This window comes from Coturnix japonica, chromosome 1 (genome assembly GCF_001577835.2).
Source record: "Coturnix japonica isolate 7356 chromosome 1, Coturnix japonica 2.1, whole genome shotgun sequence".
In the NCBI taxonomy this organism is placed as follows: Eukaryota; Metazoa; Chordata; class Aves; order Galliformes; family Phasianidae; genus Coturnix; species Coturnix japonica.
This window is the reverse complement of record NC_029516.1, coordinates 64,437,745-64,453,352: the sequence shown is the minus strand read 5'-3', so window position 1 is coordinate 64,453,352 and position 15,608 is coordinate 64,437,745. Positions and strand designations below refer to the sequence as shown.

The window sequence follows — 15,608 nt, the reverse complement described above, 5'->3', positions numbered from 1 at the left end:
TGTCCCAGCCCTGGGACCCCACTGTGCCCAGTCCAGGCATCTGTCCACATGTATGCTCAAGGTTTTCTCCATAAAATTTACCCAAATCCAAGAAGATGAAGCCAAGGTGACCTGAGGAAATGCACTTTTTATGGGACCCCCTAGATCCCTGTGGTCCCCTTGGCCATAACCCCTGCCCACACACTGTGTGCAGGGGCTGTGTGGTTACGCAGAGCTCTGCTCTCTTTTGTTCCAGCGTGGCTGCGGCTGGACTATGCTTCCCATCAGGCTTTTCCAGCCTTCTTCCTCCCCCATCAGATTCCTTCTTAGAGAAGAAAAAACAACAACAAAAAACAACAAAAAACAACAAGTGAAACAAATGGTGAAAAACGTACTCATTTTGCTGAGACATCATATGCATTGAGCACGCAAGACAGGCAAGGCTGTGAGAGACAGAGGGCTGAAAACAAGGAGCAATGTTACTGCCTCCAAAATCAAACTCCAGGGTCACATTTGGGGGGGGGGGGGGAAGAAAAAGAAAGAAAGAAAAAGGCAAAAGGAAGCCGAAATGGTTAAATCCTGGAGTATGAGAAAGGTATCCCTGAGCTTGAAAATCTTCATAAATGCACAGAAGAGAGACGATCCTCCCTTCTTTTGTGTGCAGGGATGAGCAGTATTGTTGCCAGTCAGTTCAGATACACAACTTATGCAACTATTTCCCCCTCACGATCTAAAGCCAGTACACGTCTTGCATAATGCTGTTTGCCACCAGACAAATGCTCCTTTTCTGGCCCCTGTAGGGCCTGCAGATTGCTTTACTGATCTTCTGCATCAGATTGGTTAAGCCTTCTGGTAATGCATATATTCAGATCTGAGATCTATGTAAATATGTATAAACAAAAAGCATATTTTGTAACAGGTTTATTTTTAGTTCCTGTGTTTTTACAGCGGGGAGAAAGAGTCTGTTTAATTAATATAGAATTAGTTGGTTTGGGAGTAGTTAGTGCTAGCAGAGATTTGGTGGAAGCTGAAACCTTACTGGGGCTCTACAGAATAGAAATGTGAAAAATTGTTGGCTTTAAGTGATCTTTCCAGACACACTGCCCTCTCAGTTATATCTTTGACTTCGGCCAAGTGACACTATTTTAAATGAAGAGCTGTTGGCCTCAGGTTTCTGAAGAATCTCGGTGACAGTTTCTCTGTAATGAGAGATTGAAAGCAGTGATTATAATGAACTAAGGAATCTGCGAGCCAAGCCTCTGCTCCTTGGGGAGCTGATTCAACTTGCACTTGTGCTGCAGCTGTGCATGTGTTTAGCAGCTAGATTTGAATAACTGAAGCAAAACTTCATAGCAAACCTTACATGTGAGTGTGTTCATATATGTGTGTGTAGATATGTACAAGTGTATGTGCATGCATGCAGATATGGAAGATATACAGGTATTTAAATAACACATATCCACTGCACATCAATTGTCTGTGTGATAAAAGACACATATAAATATAGATGAAATATAGTATTTTGTTTTACATCATAATCTAGAAAGATTAACTTCTCTGGATGGTTCAGCAGAGAAAATTATTTTTCTTCGTCTGTAATTTTCAATATTTTGTTCTTGACCCTATCATACTTTCTCAGAACGATTTTACTATGAGATCATTATATGTATAATACTGAAGAAGTCCTCAGGTTGGATCTACAGAGGAGGTATGCCTGATTCTAGCCTCAGAAATAAAGACTTGCCCTTCAAGCAAATATCACACTGGAGCTTTGTCACTACTAGGTGAGTTGACTGTGACTCAGCTCAGCCACAGGAATCTGAGCAAACCCATTAGCACCACACACACAGCACAGCATCTTGGAGATCAAATAGGAAGATCAGATATTTCTCCACTAGATCAGGTGGAAAGGTGAAGATGGTGCAATGGACATAACCTGCTAACATCCCTCCACTACTCAATGGATGAGGCCAGGAGGGATTTGGATAAGGCAGGAGGTAGCAACATGGTTTAAAAAAAAAAATAAATAAATAAAACAAAAATTGCAGTAAATTAATTTTCTTAGTAATAAAAATGAGATTCTAAAGGCTCCCTTCTGCGACTCCTTACTGCCTCTTTTTCAGGTCTGTACTTTGCATTTAGAAGAGTAAGTTGTATTTCAGCACCTAACATAATTAACAAAAAAGGTTAACACAAAGTATTGTATCACTGACACTGCAACAGATCAATAGAAGTTGAGAAATTAATGAGAGGAGTAGAGACCAACAGGTTCATCTCCGTTCCTAAAGAACCAAGTGAGATAACAGTTGGATTCCAACCACGCTTGTTTGCGTTTTTAACTTGGGAAGCCTTCAGTAACAGCAGTCAGCCGTTCCAGAAAAGATCTCTCCAAGTTGTTATTTTGCTTCAAATTATTTTTCATAACTCTCTTTTAATTTTTGTAATCCTGTACTTGCCTAGCAATGCAAATCAGCTGAGGGTGAGATGAAGGACCGTAATGGAACAGAGGATGGAACCTTCTGACAGTGAAAGCAGTATTGCTGAGCCAGGACACTCAAATGTTATGAGTCAGCCTGTTCCTACCTAATCATGAGACTGAATAAAAGAGTAAAGAGATGCTCTCTAAGTAAATTTGGGCTTCCTTTTGTTAACTTTCTGGTTCTGATTTTGTCATATGCCGGGGCTATGATTTCAAGACTTTCCCTGTAAATAAAAGGACAAAAAGTAGTTTTAAGACCAGAATAAAGGGCATTAAAAACAAAAACACAAATAACATGCCAAATGCTAATTTTAGAAGAATGAGCAAAACAAAGGGAGGGAAAAAAGGTTTCTGCAGTGATGTAAGCAGAGTAAAACAAGCATTACAGAACATTGTTGTGTGAATTGCTTGGCATCCTTATACAACTCACCTAGTATTTAACTGGGACAAGGCCAGGGAAGATGACATTTAGCCCAGAAAAAGACAGGAAAAACATCTAGACTGGGAATTTGCAGTGGAAAACACATAAGAAGTATTAGCACATTGGTACCAGCTTTTTGCTCAACTTGGGTGAACTGCAGCTCAGAGATTTGCATCAATAAGATTGTGTGTGCTTCAATCTGTATGTTCTTATGTATGCCGCATGGTCCTGGCTGGGGACAGTATATTCCTATAGAAGACACCTCAATATCTAAGACTTACTAAGGTACTTAAGGCCTTTCTATGTTCATCTGGGAAAGGAAAATGAGCAACTTCATGTATATACTCCCTGCTTTATTTTGACAGCCCTCGTGACTTTTAAAAGCTTTTTGTTTCATCAGCCTGTGAGTGAGGTAAGAGCATCTGAATACCAAAACAGAACACTGGTGGTCAAGATAGAAAGACTCATAAGGGTTTAATCTATTTTTTTCTTGTGCTCTGTTGTGTTTTGCAGTCACTGCATATCTTTTGTTGCACTTGAGCTTAGTGCAGAGGGAACTATTTAAAGAACCTCCATATGTTTATTTAAAGAAGAGAACTTTGAGAATGCAGACTGCACATCTTAATATTCTTTAGAGGTGTTACCTGTGATTATGTGCTAAGTAAAACATAATGAACACTAATTGCACTGGACATGGGGTCTTTGTGGGGTCACAAAAACTGACTGGGTCGAGAGGAGGGCCACTAAAATGATCAGCAGCTCTCCTAAGAGGAAAGGTAGATGGAAATGGGTTTGTTTAGCTTGGAGAAGAGAAGGCTTCGGGAAGACCTCATTGTGGCCTTCCAGTACTTGAAGGGAGTGCATAAACAGGGTGGGAAGCAGCAGTTTATGAGGATGGTTGGTGACAGGACAAGGGGGAATGGTTTTAAACTAAGACAGGGGAGGCTTAGGTTAGATGTTAGGAGGAAGTTTTTCACACAGAGGGTGGTGACGCACTGGAACAGGTTGCCCAAGGAGGTTGTGGATGCCCCATCCCTGGAGGCATTCAAGGCCAGGCTGGATGTAGCTCTGGGCAGCCTGGTCTGGTGGCTGGTGACGCTGCACATAGCAGGGGCTTGAAACAAGATGATTATTGTAGTCCTTTTCAACCCAGGCCATTCTATGATTCTATGATGCTATGAAAAAAAAATACTTTTTCTTTTTAAGTTCAGTGTGTACAGCTCCTGGATCTGGGGAGGCTATGTTTGTACTGCTGCAATACTAGGAAATAATTAGTATCCCCTGCTTCTGAGAACGAGTGCATGGACTGCATGTACAATATCCTGTTGCTCAATGCTTCTCACTTGGCTTTCTCAGACTCCCTATTTTGAAGATGATACTCCCAGAGCCTTTCTGTGGTGCTGTGCAGCGTTACTTTCAAGTGATATTAACAGGGATGATATTGATCTGAATATATTCCCAGAGTGATCCTTAGAGCAAAATTTGTTGAACGAGTGTTATTTACAAATTCACCCCAATGTACAAAAGAAAGTCAATTCTTTTTTCAAAGCAGAGTGATAAAAGGATTCTGGCAATGGGATCAGCCTTGCAAATCAGAGCAAGACTGTAAGTGCAGGACAGCAGTACCAACAACAAAATTGAAAGAGGAGGTGGGGAGGTAGAAAGAAAATGAAATACAATATCTGGGAGAATCCTATAATTAAAATCAGATAGAATATTTGTGCTTTGCAAATGATACAAATTGAGACAGTTTTAAAAAGCCATTACTAGTACTCTACTATGGGAGTTCAATGTATTTTCTGCCCTAAGGCTCTGTTCAGCAGAAATGTTAAGCAGGGCTTCTCTATACAGGAGCCTACTGAATAGAGTGGAAAGGGCTTCTTCATCTTTTCATCCTATTCAGCAGAAATTTGACTGTCCCACCAAAATTTTTCTCAGTACTGCTGGAAAATTTTGCACAGAGCCAAAGAGAGGTGAAGGCTTCATTATACTACCCCTCTCATTCCCTGCTGGATCACTGCCTATTCATTTCACTACAAAGCCCTGTTGCATCCTGTCACAGAAATTAATATAATATTTTCATCTGAAGTGAAGGTGATGTTGAATGAAATCACCAGCAGTGCATGGGGAAAAAAGCCTAGAGAATACATTTACAGGCACTTTGTGCAAGAGCAAAATATGGCATCAGGCAGCCACATCAATTGGGATGAAGCCAAGATGACAGGTGTCAGAGTGCTTTTTCTTCACTGACCATGAGAAGAAGACAGAGATCAGAAAGTCTGAGGTCCATGCCAGAGCCAAGTCTGGTTCCTTCAGTAGCAGGACAAGCACAAAATTCCCCCCATGGCAGATGACTCATTTAGTATACTGAAGATCCTAGTGGCACACATACCTCTGCCATAAACAACGTGATGGCAGTATGAGTAGGTTTGGGCTGACACTTCGTTATTCTCTCCTATCTTTCCGTGCTAGAGAGCTTAAAGAAAAGATTTTTTGGGCTGCCCAAGAGATTTAAATTCATAACTATAGTTGGAAAGATGCCTTAAAATCTCCTTGGAAGGCTGGGAAACCTCAGGCATAGTGTGAGACATTCTTTGTATTACTGTGATTTTCAGCCAGGCTTATGTATCAAGCTGCCTGAGTTTTCCCAAGTGCTAATGGGAGCTGAACCTGTTTGGAAAACATTTTGTAGAAACAGTTGGCTCATTACCTCCTGCCTGGAAAGGAGGTCAAGGCGCACTCTGGAGAGTGATGCTGGAAGGTATGGACTGCTCGTTCCTAGGGAAGGAGAAAGATCAACTGAAAGTGAGGAGAGAACTTCAATAGTCTGTTGATTTCTTCATTAATATGAAACTTCTGGGAGTATATGATATTCAGCAAAGGTAGGATTCTTTTCTCAAAGGTGATTAGAAGCCCAAAGCTCACTGAAGGTCAATGGGACTCAAGTGTGAATGTGCACATCCTGAAAAGAATGGAGCATCATAAGTTCAAGTAACTTGGAGGATGTAAATTCCTTTTCTAAATCCTTTAAACTTTTTTTTTTTTCCTTTTTTCCCCTGCTCTACCAACTATATGCCCATGTCTTTATGCCTGTAGCTTAATTTAAGAAAAATAATAACAATAATAATTGCCAGAGAATATGACCATGCTTTCTTTTCAGGTGCATTACTTTATATGCCTCAAAGTGACTTGATCCCTGCTTGCCCACCCCCAGCCCTAAAAGCACTCATTTCAATATGAGAAGTGCCCAGGATTTGCTGATCAAATTTTAACGTATTTCTTTAGCCTCAAGGTCATGGGAGGGATTTTCAGAAGTGCTCAGCACTAGCATTATTATACCTCATTTGAATTTTACCCTTCACTTCAAAGTTAGTGATGCTAGCTCAGTATGAGAGCTTTTGAAAATCACGCTGCATTGATTTAAATCTCTCAGCCAGTGATTATACTTTGCACTGACACCACAGGAGTAAATCAGGGGTGTGTTACACTCTCAGGACTTGCTTCAGCAGTTCAGCCCAGGCACATCTTTTCAGAGAAAGATGCTAGACATACTTTCTGCCCTGGTTACGCTGTACCACACCCTCACATAGCAGTAGCCTCTTTCAGAAAGAATGTTTTCTTGACCACCTTTTCCCAGATGCCTGGAGTTATGAGGACTTTAGTCACCTCTCTGCACAGGTTGCTTTACAATATACGGACAGTAATAGGGGTTCAGTTTTCATAGTTTTACACTTCATAGAGTCATTAACAGGAGTATTAATGTTTATTTAGTGACATTCAAAATGCTATTCTTTCTAAACAAGGAAATCAAGAAAACAACTTTAAATCTTCCCATTGAAAATGAATACCAAAGTCTCTATTGAGTAATTGTGCTTCCGAAAAGCACCTCATTTATTTTGCCAACCACTGGAGAGTATGTGACATATGAGACATGGCACAGAATAGCCTAAATTTGATTTTTATAATAACAAGGAATTGGGTAAAGAATGGAATTGACTTTACCTCTTTGCCTCCAGGTAAGGAATGTATATGGAACTTGTGATTTCAGAGGGATGACCAGTAGAACTTTACAATCACACCTGTAAAAAGAGTGAAAATATGTTTTTATTCTTCTTACCTGGAGATTTTAGTTACACTTATTGATACAGCTATCTTCCATTAATAATAATAATAATAACAACAACAACAATAATAAATTACTGAGACAGAATTGTTAAGAACTGCAAATGTGCCATTTTTTAATGTTAATAGATTTTTCTTGCGTCATGTTATCTACATTTTTCAGACATCCTCTTTCATATATATGACAGCACAGGGAGAGACTTTCCAAGGACTGAAGTGAAAGCAAAAGATCAGTTACTGAATTAGTGTTATGTAAACCACTGATAGTTTGTCCAGTGCATTAAAAACTGGTGGCATTTTGCATTTAGGGAGGCCAAATATTTTCTGCACTTGCAATCTGGCCTTTTCTTCTGATGTCTGTATGTGCTGTGTGCATATCAAACAGAATTTGGTTCTTTCTTGTGATTCACTGTGTTTGGCTGGCTTGATCTTTTGATCCAAATAGAAGGCTAAAATGAGATAGATGGGAAAAAATGGGGGGAAATATATGAAAAATTGAAGGGAAGAATGGAAGGAAGAAGAGGAATGTGCTTATAACATATCAGGAGAACAAGGGAGAGTTCTACAATGGGAAAAAAGCTTTGAGCTGAAAATGGAAAGAACACCATTTAATTGCAAGTGATGGTCTTGAGAACCCCAGAAGAGCTCCTTCCTCAAGGGAAAAATCAGAATTTAGAGGTATACAGGCTCCTAGCACCTTTTTAAGTCAAATAAATCTGTGCTTTGCAGGATGAGTCAGATATCTAAATGTGTTTGGGATACAAGTCAGAGATGCAAATATACTTACAAACCTAGATTTCTGGGCTCTTGAGTCTTATGTGTTCAGTAAATCTATGTTCCAAAGCAGAGAAGTACTTGATGAATGCAGCAGTAGGGAAAACTTCCAGAAACCAAATGCTGAATACACTGCTAGAGCAAGGAGAAGCGATTTTGCTCCTACAATGATACAGTAAGACTTAGGAAAAGCCTCAGCATTATTATTATGTAGGCTCATGACATCAGAGGTATATGTTGGCAGCATTGTAGTAGAGGCTGAACCTTCCCACCAATACTGTGCAACAGATGGGAGCAGAGGAGCAGTCTGACAAAATGATGTCAGACATGGAAGTGTGTATGAAGCAAAGGTGTGTCACTGAATTCCTCCATGCAAAAAAAAAAAAAAAAAAAAAAAAAAAAAATTGTACCCAATGACATACACCAACACTTATCGAACATTTATTGAAATCAACCAGTGTATGTGAGCACAGTGAGGCAGTGGGTTATGCATTTCAGTAGTGGCAACAGTGTTGTGAAAGCAAGCCATGTTCTGGATGGCCATTCACAGCTGTCACACAATGAAATTCAGAGCATCTTGATCAGCTCATCCCAGCAAATCAGCCAGTGGTGGTGACTGTGTTGAAAAGTAGTGCTTCGTAGCTGAGAATTTGCTCTATCAAATAGTGTTATTTTGCTCTTTGTATCTCATGTAGTTTCTATGAAAATAAATAAGAGGCATTACTTTTGGAGTAACCTACTCATTTTAACCCTCTTCAAGTTGTGCTACTTTCTGAATTATTACAAAGAAAATCTGTGTGTTATCAGAGGGATAACTGTATATTGGTCCAGAAAAGGTCTCAGAAGGTTGTTTGTCTATCCAGTTCTTCCTAGAGAGTATCAAACTGTACTCCTGTTCTCTCTGTAGGTTATTTAACCTCCACTTAGAGATTTACAATAACTTTGTCTCCAAAAGGAACATATATAATCAATGCCTGCTTTCACCTTTAGAGATGTTTTTTTCCCACTGTCTAGTCTGAATCTTCATTGCTTTATTGTAAATCCAACCCTTTCTGTTCTCTCACAATTGATGAGATGGAACAGTTATTCCCTTTCTCTTTTATACGGCTGAAGACTGTTACAACATCTCTCCACAGTCCTCCAGTTAGCCTAAATAATGCTGAGCATATATTTAACTCTTTCCCTTTACATAAAACATTTTCCAGAACTCTGAATGTTCTTACTACTGTTCTTTGTCTTATCACCAATTCAGCCAAGTTTTTGGTGGTGTGGAACTCCAAATTGGACATAGGAATCCAGCTAAGGCTTTGCCAGTGCTGAGTAGTGCACAGGGATCTTTTTGCCTATCTTAATGTCTTCACTTTTATGGGTCTCAGCCCTTTTTAAAATAAGGTGAAGGTTTTGACTGTTATTAAGTTAGTGATTCATTGTAAACTCAAAACTCTTCCTTGTAAAATCATTATCTAAGCAGCTAGTACCTATCCCTGTTTGTAAAGTTAGCCATATCTACCCAAATTTAATCCCTCATACTTGTTCATATGGAATCACAGATTACTTTTTTAGAGCATTTTTTTCCAATTTGTTACAATCATTCAAAACACACATTGCCTTCCAAAGCTAAGATTATCTCCAAACTCAATACTCCCTATTTCATCACATAGTTCATAAATGACAATATCACACAGTCATAAATGACAGTGTGAGAAATCTGGCAAGATGCTGATTTGCTGCTTCTTTTCTCTTCAACCTTTAGAGTAATAAATGCTATTTGGAGTCAAAGATTTTCTAGCAGGAGACAGGAAAGGGAGTAGGTGGAAGGATTTGTCTGTATTGACAGAAGATCACTAGATGTCAGACTGCCACTGGAGACATGCTGAAGAATCTTAAATTGTTGCCTCATCTGTAGGCACCTGATGTTGCTGTACCATTGTACTTCCAGAACAATCTGAGTGAGCAGGATCAGATTGGATAAAGTTACGTGAGCTGAGCAACAAGGGAAATGAAAGAGTGATGGAAAAAAAAGAGACAAAGAAAACAAGATGAGGAAAATAGTTGCACATGGGGAATAATAGCCTGAGGAATTCCAGTTAAGTGAGGGCTGCCGAGGTTCATTCACAGTTTTTGTCATGGTAGGTAGGGTAAGCTCTTTTTTTCTCCATAATGAATGTCCAAATGGACTAAAATGCCTTCTGATGTTGTTGTTGTCTATTGACGTGACCCTTCTAGTTGGGATTCCCTCAACTTTGTGGTGCATGATGTAGAAGGGATCAAAGGAGAGTTAATTCTGCTCCTGTGGCACTGATGGTACTCAAGAAAAAGAAAGGAAAAGACGCAATTTCTCTTGCAATTGCACTGAAGTGGTAACATACAAACCCAGGAGAAGGAGTTCTTGGGAGGTTAGTAGTCTGGTCAATGAGGATGCCAAAGACATAGAAATGAGCTGGGAGGATCATGATGCAGCCACCTGCAAACATTAGACAATGCCATTTCATCATTCTTCATGTCCTTCCCCTCTAATAATCAGACAGAAATCATTAATATCCTGATTTGTTTTGCCTTTCCTGAAGGTTTTTTCACCATAGCCAAGAACTGGATACAACTCAGTCTTGCTGAGACAGATGCTGTCTCTAAGCCTCGGTTAAGATGACTTTGTGGTGAGGAAAATGTTACTTCCATACAATTGATTCCAGATCTCTAAAACATCTTCCCATTTGAGCTGGAGTGATGGTCTTAAAAGGGGAAGGAACATATTGTAGGATGGCAGTATTCAGAAAATACAGGACGAGTTATGCATCTTGGATAGATCAGCCAACCTTAAGCCTCTCAATGTGGCTTCAAGCTCTGCTCTCTTATCTCACCTTGTTTGTTCCACTGGTTTGTTACCACTATCTTATCCCATGTGCTTCAAGAGGCCTTGCTCCTGCATGAGTCAGTACTGGCTTGAATGAAGATGGACCTCCATGGTACACTGCTATTCACTCCAAGTACTCTTCCAGGGTACTCTGTGCTGAGCAGCTGCTCCCTTCTTGTTGGGCTGCCCATGATCTTATTATCTGACTCTTTTCCTTGTCGGTTTGGAAAGAAGAATTTGAAATGCATTAAATTTGCTATCAAGCAATTGTTTGTCTTTAAAAATCAATTTATTTCTCCACATATTTGTAGCACTTTTTATAGGAAAGAAAGGGAACATATTACACAAAGGTATGTGGAAAGTGGATTTTCCTAGTTAATTGTAGTAGAAATACAGCATTGCCAGCTGCAATTAAGTATCTTGTTCTTTTTGGCTTTGCAAATCTCTTCTTGAATCAGTAATCTTGGTGAGGAAAGAACATTATCACATCTTGTTGGGACTTAAAGTGTGAGATTTCACTCCTTGCTGTTGGATTCCTGTCAACCTGTAATTAGATACATTAGAAGTAAGATCTTTGGGGTGTTTTGAGTTCTAAGCTCAATGGTCATGAGTCTCTGCATGCAGGAAATATTGCTACAAAATCACCAACAGTTATTGGTCTTTATTGATACAGTGCTGTGCATGTTCTGGTAATCCTCTGAAGTATGGCAGTTTGTCAAATACCTCTCTGCAATAACTTTTACAGAGAATGAGTCCGATTTTGAAACACTGTTGCATATGTAGCTTTGTTACCAAGGGTTATCAAATTGAATCACATGGATAAAGCTCTCCACCAGCAAAAGGGTTTGTGTAACCGGCCACTTTACTCCTATTCATCTGAAAAAAAGTATTATACAAAAGCCAGCAATACTTTTGGCAGTAGAGTGATAACATATTTACTGTCAAGCACATACATCTTTACTCCAGGACTGCAGAGTATCCTTGATTGTGAAAGTACCCTTGCAGGTTATAAATATGATCTCCAATGCAAGGAGAAAGGAAGGGTACCGTTTCTTCAGGAGGACTTCTGAAATTCCAAAATTTGTATGAATTACATAATCACAGAATGGCTTAGGTTGGAAGGGACCTAAAACATCATCAGCTTCCAGCTCCCTATGGCAGGGTTGTCACCCACTAAATCAGGCTGGCCAGGACCCCACCCAACCTGGCCTTCAGAGATGAGGCATCCACAACCTCTTTGGGCAACCCATTCCAGTTCCAGTTTTTTATCCTCCGGGTAATAAATTTCTTTCTAATATCTATTCTAAATCTGCCCTCTCTTAGTTTAAAGCCATTTCGCCTTGTCCTATCACCACCAGACCATGTGAAATGTTGTACCTGTCCCACTTGTAAGCTCCATTCAAGTACTGGAAGGCTGCAATGAGATCTCCCCAGAGCCTTGTCTTCTCCAGGCTAAACAAGCTCAGCTCCCTCAACCTTTCTTCATAGGAGACACACTTCAGCCCTTTGATCATTTTCATTGTCCTCCTCTGAATCATCTCCAACAGCTCCGCATCCTTCCTGTACTGAAGGCCCCAGGCTTGGACACAGTATTCTATATGGGGCCTCACAACGGCAGAGTAGAGGGGGAAAATCACCTTCATCTGCCTCCAACCCTCAAGCCGTTTTCATCAGAACTTCTCTCAGTGAGTTCCTCTCCCTTTTGATACTCATACTTGGGATTGCCTCAACCCAAGTGTAACACTTCCCACTTGGCCTTGTTAAACCTCACTGGATCCTCATATGACCACTTTTCAAGTGTGTGCAGGTCCCTCTAGATGGTGTCCCTCCCATCTATTATATCAGCTGCACCCCTCAGCCTATTGCCGTTAGTATGAGTAATGACAGCCACCCCAAGGGACAACAAAAAAACGTGTTTAATCATACAATAAATTATACTACATGTAACATGGCATATTTTTTCCTAGTTAGCACTGACTGTATATTTCCACATTTAAGTAGATCCCTCTGTCATGCTTCATGCACTTCCACTTGGTCTCCCATTCCCTTAGCATTCTCCAACTAAACTGTAAAGTGTTCTCATATACAGAATGCATAGATGGAAGGGAAGCTCACTGAGCTCTAATGTCCCTCCAGAAAGAAGGATGACTTTTGCCACTGTAATCTTCAAGTAAATTGCATAAAGCTGTTAACATTTTTATAGGTGACTGCATAATATTATTGCATAAATGAATCTGACAGATTAATGTATTTTACACAACTTCCCTAGGAAACAATATAAGTAGTATCAATAAATGAAAAGCAAAGTACTTCATTATGTTTTATAATGTATAATTTATATTTGTATTAAAATCTGTGACCCATCATAGCACTGTAGACATATAAACCAATTTTGAATGGCAAGCAGGTTAACATAAATCCCTAAGAACTTTCTTCCTGGCATCTCACTGGTGTGGGAAGGACGACACAATAACCCTTGCCCCTTGGAGGTAATATCACAAATTGAACATTTCTTGAAATTGCACACTTTTTCTTTGCAAGAACACCAGTGAATTAACAACACATAAATAAATGTTCCTTGAATAGTTTAGCCAATTTTAGCTGACGGCCTGATTCTAAACTCACAGAAGTTTTGCACTGATATAAGCAGAGGTTACAAAGCTAATGTTCCCAGTTCACAAAAAACTTTGGGTCTCATCTGGTATTTATTTACCTTACAAAGCCCTACTCTTTTGGGTCTAGCACTATAAAACACTTCTGTACAGAAAGCATGAGAAGCTACATTGATTTAACAATGTAACATTTTCATATTCATCACCGTCTGTGGGATTCACCTATTTGTCCTTACTCAGGTGAGTAGAGTTTGGTTTTTAAAAATCCCCTGTACAGCTAAGCCGTTTTTACTGACTGGTTATTTAAATACCTTTCTCCAACATTTTCAATCCAGAAAACAATACACTGACAAAAGAAAATAAACTGCCTTAGAAATTATCTTTATAAAAAGAATGAAACTGGCTTCTTGGCTTGTAACTTGTTCAAGCCATGTGGCAACACTAAACAATTGCTGAAAATATGGCCTGTTACAATAACTGTAATGTAGTCTGTCAACCATTACTGTTACATTAGTAACTTAAAGGAAGGTTGTTGCTGTTGTTGTTTACACACACGTATATATATAATTTATTTAATTGTGAGGTTAATATAAATTTTCTGCTTAATTTAAGCTTTATTGCTATTTTATTTATTTATTTATTTATTTTTCAGACTAAGAATATGTCGTTGTGAATCTTTGTATCACTAATGTAGAGAGGAAGTAGCTTGGAATGTGCATGTAAGGAGGTAGCTGTCATCTGTAATGCAACTTGTCTCTTTCTAGCTGAAAGTCTTTTTCTGGAGTTCCTGCTTTTGGGAGTTTGTTGAGGCAAAACTCTCATTAGTGAAGCAGGAAGTCCTAACTTGATGCTTTGAAATCAGGAATTTTAGTTATAATCTCGATCAACATAGGAATTGCTTCAAAGCAAAGCATTAGGAGTCTGAAAATCATTAAGATTTGGATGGTTTTTAATACTAACTGTTGGATTTGCCTTTTAATCTTGAGATATTATTGCTTCTTTTCACTACTTCCTCATACAGTGGGGAGTGGACTCCTCTTCCAGGTGACTAATGATAGAACCAGAGGTAATGGCTTCAAGTTGCACCAAAGGAGGTTCTGGTTGTATGTTGGGAAAAATTTCTTCTCTGAAAGAGTAGCCAAGCATTGGAAGAGGCTGCCTAAGGAAGTGCTGGAGCCACCATCACTAAAGGTGTTAAAGTGTCTAGACATGGCACTGAGGAACATGGAAGAATGGATATGGTGGTGATGGACTGATGGTTGGACTTAATCATCTTTGAGGTCTTTTTAACGATTTTACAACTTTAATGATTTCTATGATTGAAATGTAAGAAGTTGTTGATGTTTGGACAAAACACATTTGAGAAGTTTAATGTAAATTAAGTACAATGTTTTGGACTCCCAGCATGTTATACTTCAAAATAGCTTTTATTACAGTATACTTGATGTAAGTTGGTTTTGGTGCGCATTGGTGTCCTTAATTAGTATTAAAATTAATTTGTTACTAAAATTGGCATCTCAGCACATCTGGAGTATGGTGGTGTTTGAAATACTCACTAATTATTTAGGGTGAGTTTCAACTTCATGTTTTCGTGCTGCTTAAATAAAACACCTGCGTGCAATCATTGCAGACATGAGAGTATCTGCGCATTGAGGCTCTCGTCCCCATCATCATGCATGTAAAGATGTGCCCTCACTTTTGAGCGTCATCAGTAAAATAATTCTAAGCACTACTTTTGCCTTCCAACCCCACTCTGATCATGCGTCAGCGAGAAGGTAAACCCAATTCTAGGGCTCCAATTACTGCATTAAAATAAAAGATACTGCAACTACGTGGCCAAACACCAATGTAGGGAGAGAGCAGGAAGAAACCTAGCAGCGGGGAGCTGCCGAAGCGGGCCCTGGGGACACCCTGGAGGCGGAGAGGGAAGCCGCCCCACCGAGGCAGCCCATCCCCTCCCCCCACACTCAGCCCCTCGCACTTTGTTGTTGTCTCGCCCACCGCGGCGGCGGCGGCGAAGCGGGCAGAGCGCATGTGCGGGGCCGAAGCCTTTACATTCCCCCCCCTCCTAAATCCCCCCCAAATCCCCTCCCCTCCCATCCGGGTACCTCTGTATTAGCATGGAGAGCCGCGGCACAACTTTTTTTCCCCAGGCAAAGTGAAATCAAGGCGCGCACGCCGCGAGGAAATATAGTCCCTCCCGTTCGCAGCCCCTCCCCTCCCCATTGGCGGCGGGGGCGACGGGGGGCGGTGGCACGGAGCGGGGCGGGGCGGGGCCCCCCTAGTTTGGCGGAAAGTGAGTGATGAGTCTGTGTCCCCAGCAAAGAAGCGACGAACTTGCTTTGCAGCCTGAGTAGTAGTTGTTTCTTT

General features: G+C 40.2%; 1 long non-coding RNA gene across 1 annotated transcript; it reads right to left on the bottom strand.

Annotated features, from left to right (window-relative positions):
* Positions 1–878: 878 nt before the first annotated feature.
* On the bottom strand, positions 879–15,432 carry LOC107317537. Its single transcript, XR_001556916.2, has 4 exons — positions 15,347–15,432; positions 6,882–6,958; positions 5,590–5,841; positions 879–1,178 (listed from the first exon to the last, which is right to left on the bottom strand). It is a non-coding gene; the product is annotated as an uncharacterized LOC107317537 (long non-coding RNA).
* Between the last annotated feature and the right edge of the window lie 176 nt (positions 15,433–15,608).